Raw genomic sequence first — 20325 nt, 5'->3', positions numbered from 1 at the left:
TAATAGACTTTGAAGGCAATTGGGACAAGCACTAACCGCTAGTGGAATTTTCTTACAATAACAGCTATTAAGCAAGTATCGGGATGCCACCTTATGAAGCTCTATATGGAAGAAAATGCAGATCACCTACATGTTGGGATGAAGTTGGAGAACGCAAGATTCTAGGTCCAGAACTGATTCAGTAGACCAAGGAAAAAGTAGAACTTATCCGCAAGCGACTTGAAGCAGCGCAGAATCGACAACGTAAATATGCAGATCAATCCAGAAAAGATGTGGACTACCAGGAAGGGGAACATGTATTGCTAAAAATATCACAATGGAAGGGATTAACTAGGTTTGGTAACAAAGGAAAATTAAAACCTCGCTACGTTGGACCATTTGAAATTTTGAAGAAAGTCGGAAGGGTTGCGTACAAGTTAGCTTTACCACCCCATATGCAGCATATTCATAACGTATTTCATGTATCTATGCTTAAGAAGTACAACCCTGATACAAGGCATGTAATAGAATATGAGCCAATAGAACTTCAGGCAGATTTGTCGTATGTAGAGCAGCCGATAAGAATTCCAGATCGGAAAGAGAAGGTATTAAGAAATAAGTTTGTATCATTAGTAAGAGTTTTGTGGAGAAACCCAGTGGTTCAAGAATCAACCTGGGAGCTCGAGAGTGATATGTTAGAAAAGTATCCTCAGTTATTTACATAATGTGATTCTGAGGACGGAATCCTGTTAAGGGGGGAGAATGTAACGACCGAGAAATTTTGCTTGTATTATATTATAATAAAGATAAATTATGTGTATTATTATGTGATTAACTGTGTTGAGTCATTAAACCCTAATCGTTATGTGCTATGTGTTGTCTGTTTTGATCTGAACGTGTTTTGGATATTTATTGAGTGTTTTATCGCAAGTTATATATATTATATCAAAACCCGTACAGCTCAAGCAGTGTTTTAAAAGCCCGTATTTCAAACCAAATCATTGGCCCTATTTTGCCAAAAACAACCTATACCATATCACTATTCTGAACCCCTAGACGTTTTACAAATTTACCTTTTTCGTGAAAAACGACTTTTCCGGACCCCTTCGGGTACCAAAACCCCCACAAAAATCACATTTTTATTTTTATATGATCATGAAATTATCATACCTTATTTTTCTTTGCATTTTTGTAATATTCATAATTTTTGGGAATTTTTGGCATTTATTTTGTATTTATTGGATATTTAAAAATTCATTATTAATACCCAAAAATTATAAAAACTGGGGCCAGATATTTTTATTAGATGTGTAATTAGACCCTTAATTTTATTTAGTGGTATTATTTTCATAAATATAAATACCTGATTTGTTATTAATTATTCAGTTAATTATAATTAAAAATTAGAAAATTAAGAAATTAATTGTAGGGATGAAGAACAACCAGGGAATTCAACTGTAGATTTGAGAGTGATTCTGTTATCCAAATCGATCATGTGAGTAACCAAAACAAAACTCTTGATCTCTACTTTCTATTCATACCATCAATTTCATGTTTTGATGTTTAGATTTTCAATTCGCATTTTAGGGTTCTTGGACTGAAATTGGGGGTTTTTGATTATGGGGTTCTGGGTTGATTTTGATGCTTGGTATAGTTTCATATACTTGTTTACAACTGATTTGTGCTATTTAATTTATCGGAGTTATGTTCTAGGTAGTAGTTCTTAGTTTCAAGTTTATACAATTTTATTTTAGTTCGTTTTTGATTTTGTATGAATCTGTGATTGTTGTGAATATGGGGGTTTGATTGTGGAACTAATAAGCTTTATTTTAATATATTATTTGTAATTTTTGGTGTACGAAATCGTTGGTTTGATTTTTGGCAGGAAGTTTTGTGTTTTTGATCGGAGAATTGGTTCTAGGGATTATTAGGCTGTGATGTTAGTATAGTTATGTTTCTGGTGAGATTCTGAGTAAAAACCATGTTAAAATCGATTCGAACGGTGCCTGGATTGAGTTTGCCGGACCTGGGTTCAAGCTCGCTGGCGGCGAGGGCGGCGTTGGCCGGAGACGATGCGGAAGGGACGATTGAAGGCAACTGAAGTCGGGGTCGTGTTTCTGCAGTCTTGGGGAAGAAGAACCCAGTGGATTTCGATCGAAATCGTTGCGTTTTGGAAGCGTATTCTGCTCGCCGGAAAATTCCTGTCGCGCCGGAGTCTGGCAGTCAGCCGGTGTGTTCTTGGATGACCCGGAGTCGACCCGGTTCCAACCCGGTTTCGACCCGATTTCGATCCAAAAACACTAAACCTGAATTCCTGTTTTGTGTTTCTGAAATATTATTTATTTATTTATCTTATGTAAAATCAAAATTAGTTTTATTAATTCTATAAATCAATTAAAAATCAGTTTTAAATTCTGAAAATTATTATTAATAATTTCTGAATTATTTTATTAATTTAGAAATTCGAATTTAATTATTTAATTAATTATTTAATTATTTATCTAATTATTTATTAGTTATCTAATTAGTTAATAATTAGGTAATTAATTAATAATTAGGTAATTAATTAATAAATAAGCATTAAAAATAATCAAATAATACGAATAATAATTTGATAATTAGTTAAAATATTACGAGTAACTCATACTTATTCGAATAGTAATTCGTTAAGTTAGAATTATTAATCAAGCGATATTTATTCGAAGAGTGTTGTAATAATTATTCGTATTGAATAATTAAATACCGATAGTTAATTAATTAATTAATCGTATAAGTAATAATAATAATGATTCGATAGATATGCAAGTATTGCGAGTAGCTCGTATTTATACGAGTAATTGATCTTGAGTTAGATTATGATTCAAGTAATAATTATTGATTCGATAAATAATGTATCAGTTAATTGTATCAATTGATTATTTTTAAATAATCGATCTGATCGAGTAAGTATTAATAATTTGTAAATAAATGTAATAATTAGGGATTAATTATTTTAAAATACAATAATTATTAATTAATTATTTAAAAATATGGTTATGGATTATTTAATTATAATTAATTATTTATAATTAATTATTAATTAATTAAATCTTGTTTAATTCATAATAATTAAACCGTTAGTCCGATTTGAGTAAAACGAAGACCCCTAGACTCAGAAAAATGAAACGAATCCAATAAAAATAATTGTAAGTCATAATTTCTTCTAAAATAGAGTTGTCTTGTGTTAGTTAATGGTTTATAGGCCCTAATAGGGGTAGAATCGAGTCAAATAAATCTCGAAAAATTATAATAAAATCAGATAGGGTTAATACAGGTATGAGTCTAGTATCGATTCCAAAAATATTTATAAGTCAAAAAATCAATTATGTGCCTTATGTGCTATGTGCTTTACGTGGTTATGTGAACCTTATGTGCTATGTAATTATATATGTATAAATGCGAGTCAGATAGAAACACATGGGTAGATTGATAAGGTTGCGTGGTTTCAATTCGAGATACGCGTATATAGTAAGTTATCTAAACGACTATCTTTCTATGATTGATTCAGTATCATCAAGGCAGATCAAGCAGGAGATAGAAGGCGGTGAGTTGAACCAGGTTAAGTACGCGCAAGGCAAGTTTTTCCCCTATTCTAACTTCAGAATAGTGAATTATACCCTATTTTCCATATCAGTTACACTTTGATAATTCTTGTTCATATACACTGTTACACAATTATTGACTCTTGTTTCTCTTTCATTTCGATTCTTGAATTCTCCCAAATTATTGATTTTTTAGCCATATTCCTATACTTTTACCCTTGTTACATATACTTGGATATATCCTGATGTTGGGATACGTCAAAAGCACTCTGATTGTTCTGGATGCTAAACCTTGGACTGGATGGTTACGATACGTGTTGGGTTTTACTCAGACCTTTAATTAATAGGCCATAGTTGTCTGAGTACTCCTTATGTTGGCTGGGTCTATGCAGTTGGGTATAGATCTGCACTGTATCCTAACTGATCAGCAGGTTATAGTGCATATGTTGGTTCTTGTTTCCAGTCTTGTTCATTTGGCACTCGCCGGTGTTGGCAATTTATTATCCTATACAGATACAGATGGTTGTTCAAACCAACAGATTATCGGTTCATCTATTCTTCTCTCTTTATACTATATATATATATATATATATATTGTTGCAGGCTTGTTGAGCAATTTTGGCTCATCCCCTTTTATTGTTATTCCTATTGTTTTACAGTCAAGGTAGAGAACGAACCCATCAGAACCCGCGTAGTCAAGAAGCGAGTCAAGCAGTGGGGACCCTCTTATACCAAGAGTGTTCATCCCTATCCCCGAAGAGAGCTTTGAGCTACTAGATCAGGTGTAACAGGATAAGTAGTAATGTTGGTTTGAATAAAAGTTGTGTGGTGAGATTGTAGATAGAATAAAGTTTTGTAACAAAGAGAGTTCTTGAGACAGATTGTTTTTATTTGGGGTTGTAATAAAGTTAGTGTGTCGTTCTTGTTTTCAACTCTTAACCTTAAAAGATCCTGGTTTAGTTGGTAGTTGTTATTAATAATGCCCCAAATCTATACCCCGGATTTGGAGGGTGTTATAACAATGGTTAGAGCTATCTGAAACGTTTGATTTGAAAATATTCCTTTTGATATATGTTATAGTGATTTCATTGATACAATTTGTTATATTACTTGCATTATTATTAATTTTGTTTTAGATTGTCAGGTATTGCCAAAAGTACAACTGTGAATATCGGTTTTGGACTTATGGATATGTTATGGTTGAAAATAATGTAGTCAGGTACTTTTCCCGGGAGGTCTCATGCGTGATCTTGTTCGAGTAAAGATATAAAGCAGTTGATCATGTCAACATATTGTATTAGAAATTAAATTAAATGAAGAGAAGCTATAAATTAAATTAGATGAAGAGAAGCTAGTGTTTCGGTTGATAAAGATGAAGACAACACCAGTGTGACAAAAGTTTTAAAGGAAAAAAAGATAAAGAGGAGCCATGACATAATTGTTGCTCGAGGAAAAAGTAGTATGTACTTGTTTTATTGGTAAATTCTATGTTATTAAATTCATTCTTCGATGATAGATGATGGGATATTCCCTATTTAAATTTTGTAGGAAGTTTTATTTTAATTATAGTGCTGGTTGTTTTAATTATAGTGTATCTTACTAAATTTGTAAGAAGTTTGGTCTATAAAATTTCATTATTTAGCAAAAAAAAGAACTTTTTATAACATATAAAATTTGAATCATGTACCCAAATGGAACAGTAGTGATAAACAAAATATTAAGAAAACTTCTTCATTTTAGTAAAGGAATTTTTATATCCAAGTATATATACAAATTTTATATGAAAATAATGTTATGAACAAATTTTATTAGATTTAAAAGAGTAAAATATTATTTTATAATAATACTGTTTTTTAATTTAATAATAAATTTTGAAATTTAGTAAGTTACTAAATAATTAAAAATAAATTTAAGATTTTAAATAATTTTCTTTATTAAATTCTAAATACATGTTAAATAATATAAAAATTAACCTTACTTCTAACCCTTCATCTAAACAAGACAAGGGTTCTACCCCTCTATCCAAACAAGGTAGAGGTTCAACCCAACCGGACCCGACCTAACCCAACCAACCCAACCCCTAAATTTATAGAGATATGGACCAAAATATCATTTTTGAGTGTTAAATGGTCCAAAATGTCATTTTTAAAAATAATGGCCCAAAATGTCACTTCATAACGACACTTCGTCTTACGTTTTGTTTTTTTAATGCAAAACGGTACATGGTGTTCCGTTTTGGTACTTTATTTTTTTTTAATTTTTTCATAATGTGCAAAACGTTAGTTGAATATAGCGTTTTGTGCCAAAACGTTACTTTATCTACCGTTTTGCGCATTAAAAAAATTAAAAATGTCAAAATGTTACACGAAGTTCCGTTTTAGATGTTTTGCATAAACGGTACATGATGTACCGTTTTGATGTACCGTTTTGAAATGACATTTAGGGCCATTTTTAACCCCCAAGTGACATTTAGGGCCACCACCCCATTTATAACCCCCAATCCAAATAAAGCCTAAAAATTAACACCCCTTTGCACAAGTTAAAAGTTAAAGAAATTAACAGATGAGAAAGTAAAATTGAGGAAACAAATTGCTAGGCTTGATAATTATCATCTAAAAATTGCCTAGTTGGAAAATCTACTTCTTCGACATTGCCGTTTAATTTCATCGTGAGAGGATAAGATGTACCTAGAGTTTTCGTTGTTAGGGGGAACACACACAAGTATAGAACCAAACAAACAATGCAAAACACACACTCAATATATGACGCGGAAAAACCCACGTCCCAACTTGTATTATTAATCAAAACAATTATCAATAATACAATCAATCTCACCAAACGGTATTCACTCAAGCGATACTTAAGTCAAACAATACTCAAGCATACATCAAAACAATAACATGACTATGTATATATAGCCATCATAAACTTAGCCAACAAGACATACCTAATCTGATTACAATAATAATTGTCTACCCATACAATTATTACCCATTCCCATTATAATAATAATTGTCAACACATACAATTATTACCCAATTCAATTATGTTTTCTATCACCAAGACCATACTACCTATTGGGTTTAACCCCAACAATCCTCCCCTTCAACCCAGTATGATTTCATGCACAACCGAATTAACGGTCACCATCAAGCCATCGACGTCGATCGCCCAATACCTCCCCTCGAACAATAACCCCTCCTTCTAGTACAAAAAGATTTCTCTTATCTTTTCGACCTTTGAGTATCTCTAAATCTCCTTTAGTGACTTTCAACATACTGTTCTTCATCATAACAGTATATCCCAAATCAACTAATTTACCCAACAAAATCGGATTTCGATTTAACTCCGGTATGTATCTTACTTGAGTTAACTTCTGAACACAACCGTTGTGACGTTTCATTGTTACCTCACCAATGCCAGCAACCTTTACCGTTTTACCGTTCGGTAAAGTTACATTCTTTCCCTCACACTTTTTATAGGACGAGAACCACTCCCTCCTACCACATATGTGATGAGAACATCCCGAGTCAAGCACCCATTCTTCTTTTGATCCCTTCTCTTCTTGAACCAAAAGAACATCTTCATCAGCTTCTACAAGCGAAACACTACCCCCTCGATTTTTCTTCAACTCTCTCAAGTCTTCTCTTGCCTTTGGACACATAAATTGTATATGACCCAATTCCTCACAATAAAAACACCTGATATTAGGGTTATGTTTCTTAGCATACTTCTTTTCCGTGTCACGCGAACGTACCACAAATGCACTTCCATCAGATGTGTCACTCGATTCTTGTTTCATCAATCTTTCGGCCTCCAGAAGAACAACAATAGTCTCATCCAAATCTAACTTCGTTTTCCCAACCAATAAAGAAGTCATCACAATATTATACTTCTTCGGTAGGGACACTAGTAGTAGAACAGCTTTGTCCTCATCCTTTAATTTTTCATCCAAATTATTTAGCTGGTTGATTAAGCCATTAAAACGATTCAGATGATCTCTTAAATCTCCGTCTTCTTCCATCTTGAGCCCAAACAAATCTTTTTTGAGAAACAGTTTGTTGGCCAAAGACTTTGAGTGATAAGTCTTCGTTAACAAACAATGCAAAACACACACTCAATATATGACGCGGAAAAACCCACGTCCCAACTTGTATTATTAATCAAAACAATTATCAATAATACAATCAATCTCACCAAACAGTATTAACTCAAGCGATACTTAAGTCAAACAATACTCAAGCATACATCAAAACAATAACATGACTATGTATATCGCCATCACAAACTTAGCCAACAAGACATACATAATCTGATTACAATAATAATTGTCTACCCATACAATTATTACTCATTCTCATTATAATAATAATTGTCAACACATATAATTATTACCCAATTCAATTATGTTTTCTATCACCAATACCATACTACCTATTGGGTTTAACCCCAACATTCGTCTTATAAAAAATTGTTTCAGGAAAAGAAAAACATCCACCTGTAAGAATGAGAAAATTTGTATCAGCATTCAGGTCATAGTTAAAAAAAGTAATCTGTATGCACAAGTACAAAACCGAACTCCCTAACAAAACTATTATAGGATTACATAATTGAATATCTGGGCCCTTATTTAGTGGTTTTGGCTTACACAACTGATCAACTAAAATAGGGCCCAGTTTGATGTCCATGCATATTATGACTCTATTGACCGAATTGTACTTGGCCTTCTTTCGTTTACCGTGACCCATTAAGGAATTGCAAGTGTTGCAACATATCAATAAACACTCGCACGTTAAAGGCAGTACATGCTTCTGCGAAATGCTAAATATATTTTCCCCGTCCAATTTTATGCCACTTGGTTTGATTAGCGTGCGTTTTAATAAATCAAAAATTGACTCTAATATATATATTTTTAAATATGCAATTCATGCATTCTCGTTGAATTACTGGTACTCTTTTTATTATGTCTTGAATGAGCTATTATTTGAGCTATCGACCAGAACTGTGATTTCATACAAAATTTCATTACTCAATTAAGACTCACGCTTTCAATCAAGAAGCTAAAAACAAATCTCTCACCGAGAAGAGAAAATAACCTAAAAATACAAGCCAAAAATTGAAATAAAAACAAACAGAAACAAATAAAAATTTTAAAAAACTTAGACAATTGGAATCACAAGATCGGCCGTAAATTCTCGATACCAACAAGTCCCATTTGAATCGAGAAAAAAACCAACCCAAACCACCGATAATGTAGATCTAGAAAAACAAATCAACCCTAATCAAAATGATAGAAATTCTTCATCTAAGAGGAAAATTATTGAAATAAACAAATCAAATAAAACAAATAAAATGATTTAGGGCATTTTCACTGAATAAACCGATAAAAACCCCGCCGGTAATGGTGTTTAAGAGAGAAGTGGCACTGAGAGAAAAAGATTGAATCATGGTTTTGAAGAGAGCATCACATCGAAACATATCTTTAAAAAAATGACTCTGATATTAATCAAACAGAAGAGATAATGAGTTTTAAAATAATTATATAAATATGTAGTCGTGATAATCTTAAATAATTTTTTTGAGACATTAAAAAAAAAGGAGATCACATTAAATGAACGGAGTTCCAGTAGCAAAAGTTGTTTTAAAGAAAAAAACCGGACTCCGTGCTTTGACATGGAGTTTTTGTTTTGTTTGTCAGGGTCGTGTTCTAAAATTTGGAAATCGGCGTTGTTTAGTGAAGATATCTTTTAATGATTAATTGAATAATTGTTGATTAATAAAAATAATTAATCAGAGAATTAATCAGAAATGTTTTTATTAATTAAATAATAATGTAATTCTATTTAAATTTCATTAACCTTCCATAAATTTTACAAAAATAATATCATATATCATCAGTTCATATTTGGTATTTAAGTGTTTTATACATTTTTTTGATAACTGATTTACGCATAATAATTAATACTAATTATTTAGTAATTCGAAAGTTACTAACTACTATATATAAAGGGCAATGATAAATGCAGATCCTAAATTTATTCTTGCACACCCTTAATATTGTTTTACCTCATTTACCCTTGCTTGTACAAGCTCACAAGCCACCGCCAACAATTTCACTATTGGTCATCCATATTTTCAGGTGTGAGTATCGGTCGGTTTGGGCGGTTTGGAGGGTTCAAACAGAATCAAACCGAAATTAGCGGTTTCCCTAAAATCCAATCTGAACAAAACCGTTATGTGAAAAAACCAAACCAAACTAATCCGTTTAAAACGGTTCGGTTCGGTTTGGTTTCTATTTAAACCGTTTTCCTATAAAACAAAATTAGAAATTAAATTAAACTTGAAAATGTAAATAAGAATCGAAATTTTGTACCATATTATAGAATTATATTTTCTATTATAATCATATCCAAAAATAATATATATAAAAATAATGACTTTGAAAAATAAAAAAAGGCAAGAAGACGTACGAAAAAGATGCGACCAATTCTTATGTTTTTATTGAATAAAAATAAAAATAGTGAAAATATAACACATACATGAATATTTATATTTTAGAGTAAAATATATTATGATTAGTTCTTTTATATGTTTTAGTTTATACATATTGTGTACATAATAATTTTATTATTTATTGCACTTTACTAATACATTTAAATATTCGATTCGGTTATATCGGTCGGTTTGGAGGTAAAAACCAAAACAAAACCGAAAAAAATCGGTTTTTAAAATGTCAATCCGTAACCGAACCAAACCGTTAGTAAACCGTAAAATTCGGTTTAGTCGGTTTGGATTGGACGGTTTCGGTCGGTTTGGGTATTTCCTCGATAACTACCGACAAGTAAATATATTAATGTAAAATTAATATATATTATTAATTATGCCTCTTAAATTTTATTTATATTATTTAAATAAGTATTAGCAATCCTATCATACATAACATTATATATAACATAAATATTATTTTCTTATATTAAGGACACCAACATATTTTAATTATATAATTAGTAATCGAACTCTTAAAAATATTTATTAATATTAAAAATAAATAAAATAATTTTTTTAATGTATTTTTGTACTAAAATTTATTTACATTTTAACATTTTGAACCAAAATCTTATGACAGGAAAATATCAATTTTAAATATTATAATTCTTGAATTTAAATTATATTACTTTATTAATAAAATAATCTATATAGTATAAAAATAGTGTAAAATTTAGTATTGATGGGTTAGAGTTGAATTTAAGAATGTATTAATTTTTACACTATTTTGATATAACATTATACCAAAATAATGTAATGCTTTTGATATGCTCTTAGCAAAAACATTTAGATAATCATGATTCATTGACTATATTTGTTGAACCAAATTTCCTCTTTGCAAAAAAATATACCTATTCGTTATTATAGTCCGTTCACACCATTCCCCTTATCTAAAATTTTGACTATTTTCTATTTTAAATTTTTTAGCCAACCACTATAATTATTGGCATTGAAAATGCTTTTCAACGGTATTGTTAACATTTAAAATATTAAAATTCAAAATTCAATTTTTAAATACTTTAGAAGTGAAAAATACACAAATAATATAATAATATTTTAATTTCAATATTATCGGAATATAAATTAGTTTAAAGTAGGTAAAAAAAATTGAGAATAAAATAGATGACGTACATTTAAAATGACATGAAAGATCAAACAAACATGAGGGGTAGTTTAGGCAAAATTTAAAGTACGGTGTGCAACTATAACTTTGGGGTGTGCATATATCACTACCCTATATAAATTAGATATAACTTCGTAATCCGCTAAAATTAGTTACATAGAAAATTAACTATAGGAGACTGTAAAGGATAAATAAGAGTAATTTAATTGAAAATAATTGTTCAATAATTAAAGATTAGGATTTAGAGGCATATGATGGTAAATACAAGTTAATATATTATTATTAAATATTAATTATTATTTTGAATTTCAATTTTCCTTTAAAAATATTTTTTTTATTTATTTTCACAATTTGACCAAACTAACGGATTTATGACCTGAACTGACCGATTTTTGACCGAATCAACCGACTTTTGAAAGAAACACACTTTGACCCAATTTCAGATTAATCGAGACGGGATCCGTCCGAACTCCGATTAATCGGTTAATCTGCCGATTTTTAGCATGTACATTAGATGTATTTAAATTTACTTAAATTCGAAAGTTTTGATTATTAATTATCGTATATTTCTGTTAATAAAAGGCTACTGAAACTTTAACCGTGTCGGCTAGATAACTCTGAATTGTTTAATGTAGATCTTGCAAGACTATACAAATGTGAAACTATATTAAATCAAAATAAAATAATGAAGATTAAGATTGAGCGAAAATAATAACGAGTAGATTTATTTTTTATTATTATATATTTTATGATTCGATGGACAAGTTGTTGGTCCAGGGACCGAGTGAGACGAGACGAGCGTGTATTAGGAGAAGACAGGACAGGAAGATACGGGGGATTAAAGTAAACACGGTTTAGTTAGTTGGATCTGCCACTCAAAGATTATCTCTTCCGACCAAACATAATACCAGCGATCAGTTCTATCAGTCAATCCACATTAATACCCCTACAGCTCTCTTCCTACCACACGGCTATAATTAATTTTATAAAACTGATATGGTACTTCTATACAATCAGTCAATTTGGTCAACCAAGGGCAGGTGTGACAACCCTGTAATATAGGGCCAATGTACCAGGGGGAATAGCTTTCCCAATGCCAAAAATATTCACGAGCTTTTCATTGGCTTCTCGTGCATTACCGGGTATGAGTGGTTTTTGTTGCAGAATTGATAGTTTTTTTTTTGAATCATTACAAGCCAAAAATATCTTTTAATATCAAAATTAGGAATTACTTTTGTAATGACAATTGGGATGATATTAACTCCAATTACCTCTCCTCTCCCTAATGATATTTTTTTATTTACCTTCAAAGGTGTTAGACTTGGATAATCATTTCATGAAGTTATTGGTCAATAAGCGCTAGACAAAATTTAAATATTAATATAAAATAATGTTGTTATGAATATTAAGTCAAAATTAATATATATATATATTAATATATAATATACTAAATTTCTATGGATACCACCTTTTCGTTGAAAATCCCGGAAACCACTTATGTTCTGCAACTAAAATTTAACATAAAAAACATTGCAAAACATATCAATTTGAGAATTATGTTCTATAAATACTATTATTTTATTTAAAATATTGAATATCATATATGTCCTACATGTATAACATTACAAAATATTTTTTTAAATAAATAAAACATATTTAGTTTGCTGAACATTTGTTCAGTTTGCAGAACATACACATTCTAATTATTAAACTTAAATGATCTTCAACAACTTTATTGAATTAGTGATCTTCGTAGAATATACTTCACATATATTTTACAGTGTTTTGATTACAGAATATAAATGGTCTCTGAGGTCTCCAGTGGAAAGGGGTCTCCATAGAACTTTATTTCATAAATTATTATTTTTATTATCATCATCACTACTATTACATTATTTCTTATGAAATTATACGGTAGTTTTCATTAACTCAAATGTTACGGAAGGGCAAACTCATTATTTTTTATGTCTATATTTGGTCAAATAGACATAATTAATATTTTACTACGAAGGTCTAACAAACCATGAGTAACACTAGTGATGTATAGTTTAACAAAACATGAATTTCTTATCAAATTTTAATCCTTTTAATCCTATTATTATATTATTAATCTAATTCTAAAAATTACGGGATATTACAGGGAGAGAGGGAGAGAGGGAGTTGCGGAAGTCTGAACCCGATTAACTCAATTAAATTAAACTAGCATAATAAACCCGTGCAAGGCACGAACCATTTTTAGTAATGTTTCAAAATACAATGCATGTAATTTTTAAAATTTCAGCTTGCACATGTTTTGTTAGAAATAAAGTGAATGCAGCCTGATAATCTAGTTAAAGCGTGTCAAAAGTACCACTAGAAGCAGTTTATACTCGGTGATCGTTTAGACTATTGAGTGATGGTATGCGTGTCATATTTATTATTTTGTATAGACTTTGATGATTCAGGTGACTGAAAATATTTCGGTTGTACATAATCTCTGAGTTAAAGATATGATATTCACTGTAATTTGTGTAGAACCGATATCTATGGTTGTAAGGTGATTGGACCTTGTTTATATGGAATCGACAATGTCTTGATCTAATTTCAGCGTTATCATATTAAAATGTCAGTACAATGTTGTTTAATTCATTGTGATGACGTGTTATTAGCAAATTCATTGTATATATGTCATCGTGTGTTGCTGTGTTAATGTTGCTTATGGGTATCTATTATAAAATTTCACGATCTGACTACTGTGAGAACTAGTAGTAGTTCATAAAAGATTTATCAATATCAGTTATTTTATGAGAAAATGACCTAGATTGCACACAAAATGTAAAAGGCCAAAATAATGGCCCTTTACAACATTCTAAAATGATAGATAGTGTTGTGTTTTTAGTTCAGGACAAAAATAATAATTGTACACAGGTTAACATGCAATCAGAGTATCGTGCCACAAGGTTGACATGCAAATAGAGTGTTGTCCCATAAAGCTTTAAATACTAAAATAATAATTAATTAATTGAAAGGTGTTATGAGTGCAGAGGAGTATGTATAATAGCACGTGAGAGGACCACTTCTATTATACATATATATATATATTGTTTGTGTGGTCATTCATTAACGGAATAAAAACTTATGTGTGTATGAAAATGGTTGTTTGGTACGTTTTTCTTATGTAGTATGAACATAAAATTTATGTAAATGCTAAATAAACATGTGTTTGTAGGTTTTTTTAATCTAAAATTTACGGGGAGACAAAATGTCGCACACCATCACATTATTTAGTATGAATATATGTTGTTTGTGACCTTATTTAATAAAATTGTGTCATAAAGTGTCACCCTTATTTCACTGACTTCTTAATTGTTTATTTCAGAATGCTATCATCTCAACAGCTAGACATCTAACTCTAAAGCTATTTTTCCTTAAAAAAATTATACTCCCTCTGCCCCTCTCATTTCTTTACATTTCGGAAGGAGTGTCCGAAATGAATTTTAAGGTGCATATAAAGTATTATTCTATAAATTATTTTTATAAAACAAATTGCAAATAACAATTGAATGTTTAAATTTTTATTTTGAAAAACAAAATTATTAAAATAAGTTATGAAACTATACTTTATATGTCCCTTAAAATGCGTGTCAGACGCTCTCTTCGATATGTAAAGAATTGAGAGGGATACATGTAGTATATATCATCGTCGTGATTTATATGTAAGAATATACGATATTGTATGGGTAAATATAATATATTTGTATTTGAATAATTAATTATTATATATAATGTTAGGAGCAACTGATGATATCAAGCAGAAACTATCAGAAGTTCACATCAGAACTTACATCAACGAATGATGATGACATTGACAGATGATGATATCGATGGATAATCATATCGACAGATGATTATGTCAACGGATGGTGTAATCAGTATTTGTCACATCAGTTGATATTCGATAAGGAAAAGGAAACAAGAACTCAAGGCGATGAAGGACTTTATCTCATAAGCATTGTATAGGTTTCCTTGTTGTTAATAGAATATGATTACTTATACATGTGTAGTTGTGCTCTATATAAAGCAAAGATTAGGTACATGCTATAAGTATTGCGACATTGTTATATCTTTCACATAACCTAACAGCTCTCAAGGATATTTGTTCATCCTATCGAGAGAGTACGTTTGTAATCAGTTTTTATCTGTTAATATAAAAACTATTGATTCTGTTGAAGCTTTGTCGAATTGATTATATTACTGTATTCACCCCCCTCTATAGTTGATTAAGGGCCTAACAATTGGTATCAGAGCTTGCTGTTAACGTACAAACAATTTAATATATGAAAATCAATCAACAATATCAGATAAAGAAGAAGAAACACGGAATCCGAAGCCACTACCCTCAGCCACATCACAGATAAGCAACAACATGAGTAGGTATGAAGCAATCAAGGTGCCTATCCCGAAGATACATGAATATCCAATCTGGAAAGTCAGGATGACCATGTGTTTGGAAGCCACGGATCCAGAATATCTGAACATGATCTATGATGGTCCTCATAGACCAATGAATGTAGTTGTTTCACTTGCAGGAGAACCAGAGAAGATAATAGAAAAAGAGAGGAAGGACTACTCTCCTGAAGATATCTCATCTATCATGAAGGATGCTAAGGTCAGACATATCCTGCACAACAGTCTTGATAGTGTTATGTCCAATAGAGTAATTGAATGTAAGATATCAAAAGAGATATGGGATGCTTTAGAATTAAAGTGTCAAGGTACAACTGCTATCAAGAAGAACAGAAGGACAATACTTACTCAAGAATATGAGCACTTTGACTCCGGGGACAATGAGTCCTTAACCGAGATCTATGACAGATTTCAAAAGTTGTCGAATGAATTATCCCTTGTCTACAAAGAATATGATTTGCAGGACTCAAACTTAAAGTTCCTACTTGCTCTCCCTGAAAAGTGGAACTTTAAAGTCACATCAATAAGGGATAACTATGAACTTGATAACACACCTCTAGATGAGATCAATGGAGTTCTGAAAACTCATGAACTAGAGATGGAGCAAAGAAGCAAGAGGAAAGGATCTAAATCTAGACCAGTTGCACTCAAGGTTGAAGAGAAGCCAAAGGAGAAAGCTAGGAGGAAAAGCTACTCCAAAGGGAAAGTCATGATTGCAAAGTCGGATACTGAATCATCAAATTCTGATGATAACTCAAATACTGATACTGAATCAGATACTAACAGTGATCATAACAACAATGAAAACATGGATTAAATGGCTGCCCTACTGGTTAAAAGCTTCAAGAAGATGGTGTTCAAGAACTTCAAGAAAGGGAGAAGATTTTCCAAAAAAGGTTCCAATTCCTCAAACTCTGATAAGAGGAACAACTAGAAGAAACACTGATGGGAAGGAATCTAGATCTGGAAAACTTGACAAGTCAAAAGAGAAATGTTACAACTGTGATGGAATTGAACACTTTACAGCTGACTGCAGAAAACCCAGAGCTGAGAAGAAACAAGCTTTGATCTCAAGGAAGAGAAACTGGGATGATTCATCGGATTCAGATGATGGAGTCAATTATGCTCTCATAAAAAAACTGATATTGAGGCTGACAATGCTGAATTAGAGGTACCTCAGACTACTCTTGCATTTGATAATGATGATATCTATGAATTAAGATTATTTCTTAAGTCTCTGCATGTTAGTTATAGGGATCAAACCTTAGAGAATAATAGAATCAAGAGTGAAAACTCCGTGTTAAATAAAAGGAATGATCACCTAGAAATTGAGTTGCTTTCCATGCTAGAAATTCAAAAAGAAAGAGATAATGTTGTTTATGTTAAGGAAAAATTGTTATAAAAACATGCTTATCTAGAGAAGGAGCTAGCAAAAGAAAGAGAAGTCATTAAATTTTGGACTAACTCAAGAAAGTCAACTCAGGAGATTTTAGAGAATGACTGTTGGGGATCAGGATTAGGATATTCAGCTAGATCTGATTCTGATAAGAAAAGTGGAAAAGAAACTGAGAGAACATAACCAATAAAAACTGATAGCAAGGTCAAACTGAACAAGGTTCAAATAAAGACCATTAAGCTTAATCCTAGTGCTAATACCGTTAAGTCAATCTATGAGGAAGGTACAACCTCAACACCTAGATCAAATTTAATTACTGATAAGAGTGAATAAGTTCACATAAAATCAGTAAATATTGGTTTATTGACTCAGAAACAGCTTAAGCAAAAGCTAAAGGATCTTCACATGAAAGACAAGAGCAAAAGGTCTAGGAAAAATAGGAATGGCAAAGTAGGTGTTAATAAGAATGAAAATTATGTAACCCCTCCAAATGCACCTAGAAAGACCTGTTCAAACTGTGGTAGCACTAATCATCTTGCTAATTCTTGCAAGAAGAATAAAAAGATAAATGTTGTTCCTTCTAAATCAGAGTTTAGGAATAGAACAATTAGATATAAACCACAGAGTTCTTGTTTTCATTGTTGTAACACCCCCTTATTTAAATAGAAGGAGATATTACTTAAAAACTATAAACCTGCAAATGGAGCACTAATATATTTCTAACAATAATTAAAAAGTCTATAATCTCCAAAATAATATTAAATCTCCAAACTGTCTATACCACTAGAAATCTCTAATTAAATAATCAAGTCTAGATAATGATAAATTCTGAAATCCTAATCGATAAATGGGGTAGCTCTCCATCACACAGTCTCAGATCCCCCTAAGCACCTGCCAGAAAAAGAATACGGAATGAGCCAAACACCCAATACAGATTTGGAATACAGTTTATAAAACAAGATATCAGAAATAAATAATCTGTAATTTATAATAAAATAACAATTTTAGAAATAAGTAAGGCTGAAGAAACGAGGGGTTAGGATATTTCATACCGAGATCATAACAGATACAAATAAACACATCATAAGGTACCTAATGCGTGCAACATAATGGATAACGTGTACGGCATATACAACATCACCATAAATCAAATCAAAAATCAAACTCTGGGTGCACCCACGTATCCTGAACAAATATCAAATGCGCAAAAGCTCCTCCCAAGAGCTAACAGAAAGATACGCCGTGACCAATCACACTGTCACGGAAGTGTCATGTCACTGGTGCCGCAATGACATGACTATAGTACCCCTACAGCTGGTTCACTCGGTATACCTTATATCACACGAAGGGTTCAAAATAAAATATTCTCGCAACCTGGATATATATATATATATATATATATATATATATATATATATATATATATATATATATATATATAAACCTGGATATATAGCCTCTGCCAGAAACTTGATTATCATATTTATTATAAAGAGCTACCAACTAAAGTTCAAGATTTGTACTACTAAATTAATGCATGCAACCTGACTCTAAACTCTTTAAATATTACAAAAACAATATTGATTGCTTACAGTTATCTAATCTAATAAACTCAAATTGTAGTAAAGGGAACAACTTAGATCACTTTGGAAAATATAGGTGTGCTAATAAGCACACATGTAAGTGTGCATATTGGTACATACGAGGACTAACTAATCTTAGAGATAATTAAGATACATGATATCAATAAATAGTATCCAAAAAAAATCATTTTGATCAATGATATAATTAGTAAACCCAATAATTAATAACAAAAAAATCCAAATTAATTAATGAACTCATGAATTTTGTTAAAATAATAAAAATTATTAATCATAATAAGGGCGACACTTATAAGCAGGATATAATATGTGACTAAGGTGACATGCAAACTAGAGGTTCATGGCTCCATATATAATCTATATTCTGAAATAGAGAATAACTAATGTACATGATGTAAGCATATTATATTAAATTAATATTCAATTATTAACTTAACTGAGGCTTGTGTATACAAATCTGTGCATAAGAATAAGGTATGAATAAAAGAACCATGGAATAAGGATACCTTCTTTTTAAGTACTCAGCACGCAAAAGTCATAGTACAATCTCTCTCTCCTATGTTCCTATTCACTTTTCTCTATTTCGCTTTACCTTTTCCTGCGCAGCCTTACCTTACTCTAGGTTTTTTTTTTCCAATAGACTTCGGTACTTAATAATAACCGTAGGTCAATATATAGCACCCTCATCTCTTATAACTTTTAGAATTGAAATTTTAATAATCAACTAAGCATCTAATACGAGTTCTTTTTCTTTTCTAATTAGCAAATATTAAAAACACTTATTAGAATTTCTAATCCAATTATTATTATTATTATTATTATTATTATTATTATTATTATTTAAAATTCACATATATTACAATTGTGGTAGTGTTTAGCATTCTATTTATACATGTAAAGAGTATCACAGTTTGTATTATGATTATTATAAACTGAAACCCTCTTTAATTAAAGCAAAATTTGTTTCTGCATGTATAAATACTAATAGTAAGGATGTTAACATAAACTTAGATAAAAATTCTTCTGATGCATATGTTAACAAACTTAAAAGACCAAAGGATCCAAGCAAGTCTGGGTCCTTAAAAATACTAACTGATTTAAATTACTGATTGCAGGGTGACAAGAAGAATGCTCTAGTCTTGGACAGTGGATGTTCAAGACATATGACTGGTTATAAATCCCTGCTATAAGAATTTGAGGAGAAGGCTGGCCCAAGCGTTTCTTATGGAGATGACAACTTATGAAAAATCTTGGGATATGGAAAAATCAAAATTGGAAATGTCATCATTAAAAATGTAGCTCTAGTTACATGACTCAAGCATAATCTGATCAGTGTGAGTCAAATCTGTGACAGAGGTTACCATGTCAACTTTTGTGAGGAACATTGTGAAATTGTCAATAAGTCTGATGGAAAGATTGCATTAACGGTGTAAGACATGGTAGTTTATTTGAAGTCGGGGTCTCCATAAGTATTGATAACTCAGAAGTTTGTTTACTGAGTAGAGCATCTGTGGAAGACAATTGGAACTGGAATAAAAGACTTTCTCACCTCAACTTCAACAATACCAATGAACTTGTGAGAAAAGATCTTGTAAGAGGATTGCCCAATGCAGTGTTTACTCCTGATGGCTTATGTGATTCATGCCAGAAAGC

This window comes from Apium graveolens, chromosome 4, assembly GCF_009905375.1.
Source record: "Apium graveolens cultivar Ventura chromosome 4, ASM990537v1, whole genome shotgun sequence".
NCBI classification, from domain to species: Eukaryota; Viridiplantae; Streptophyta; class Magnoliopsida; order Apiales; family Apiaceae; genus Apium; species Apium graveolens.
Note: the sequence above shows the minus strand (reverse complement) of the source record.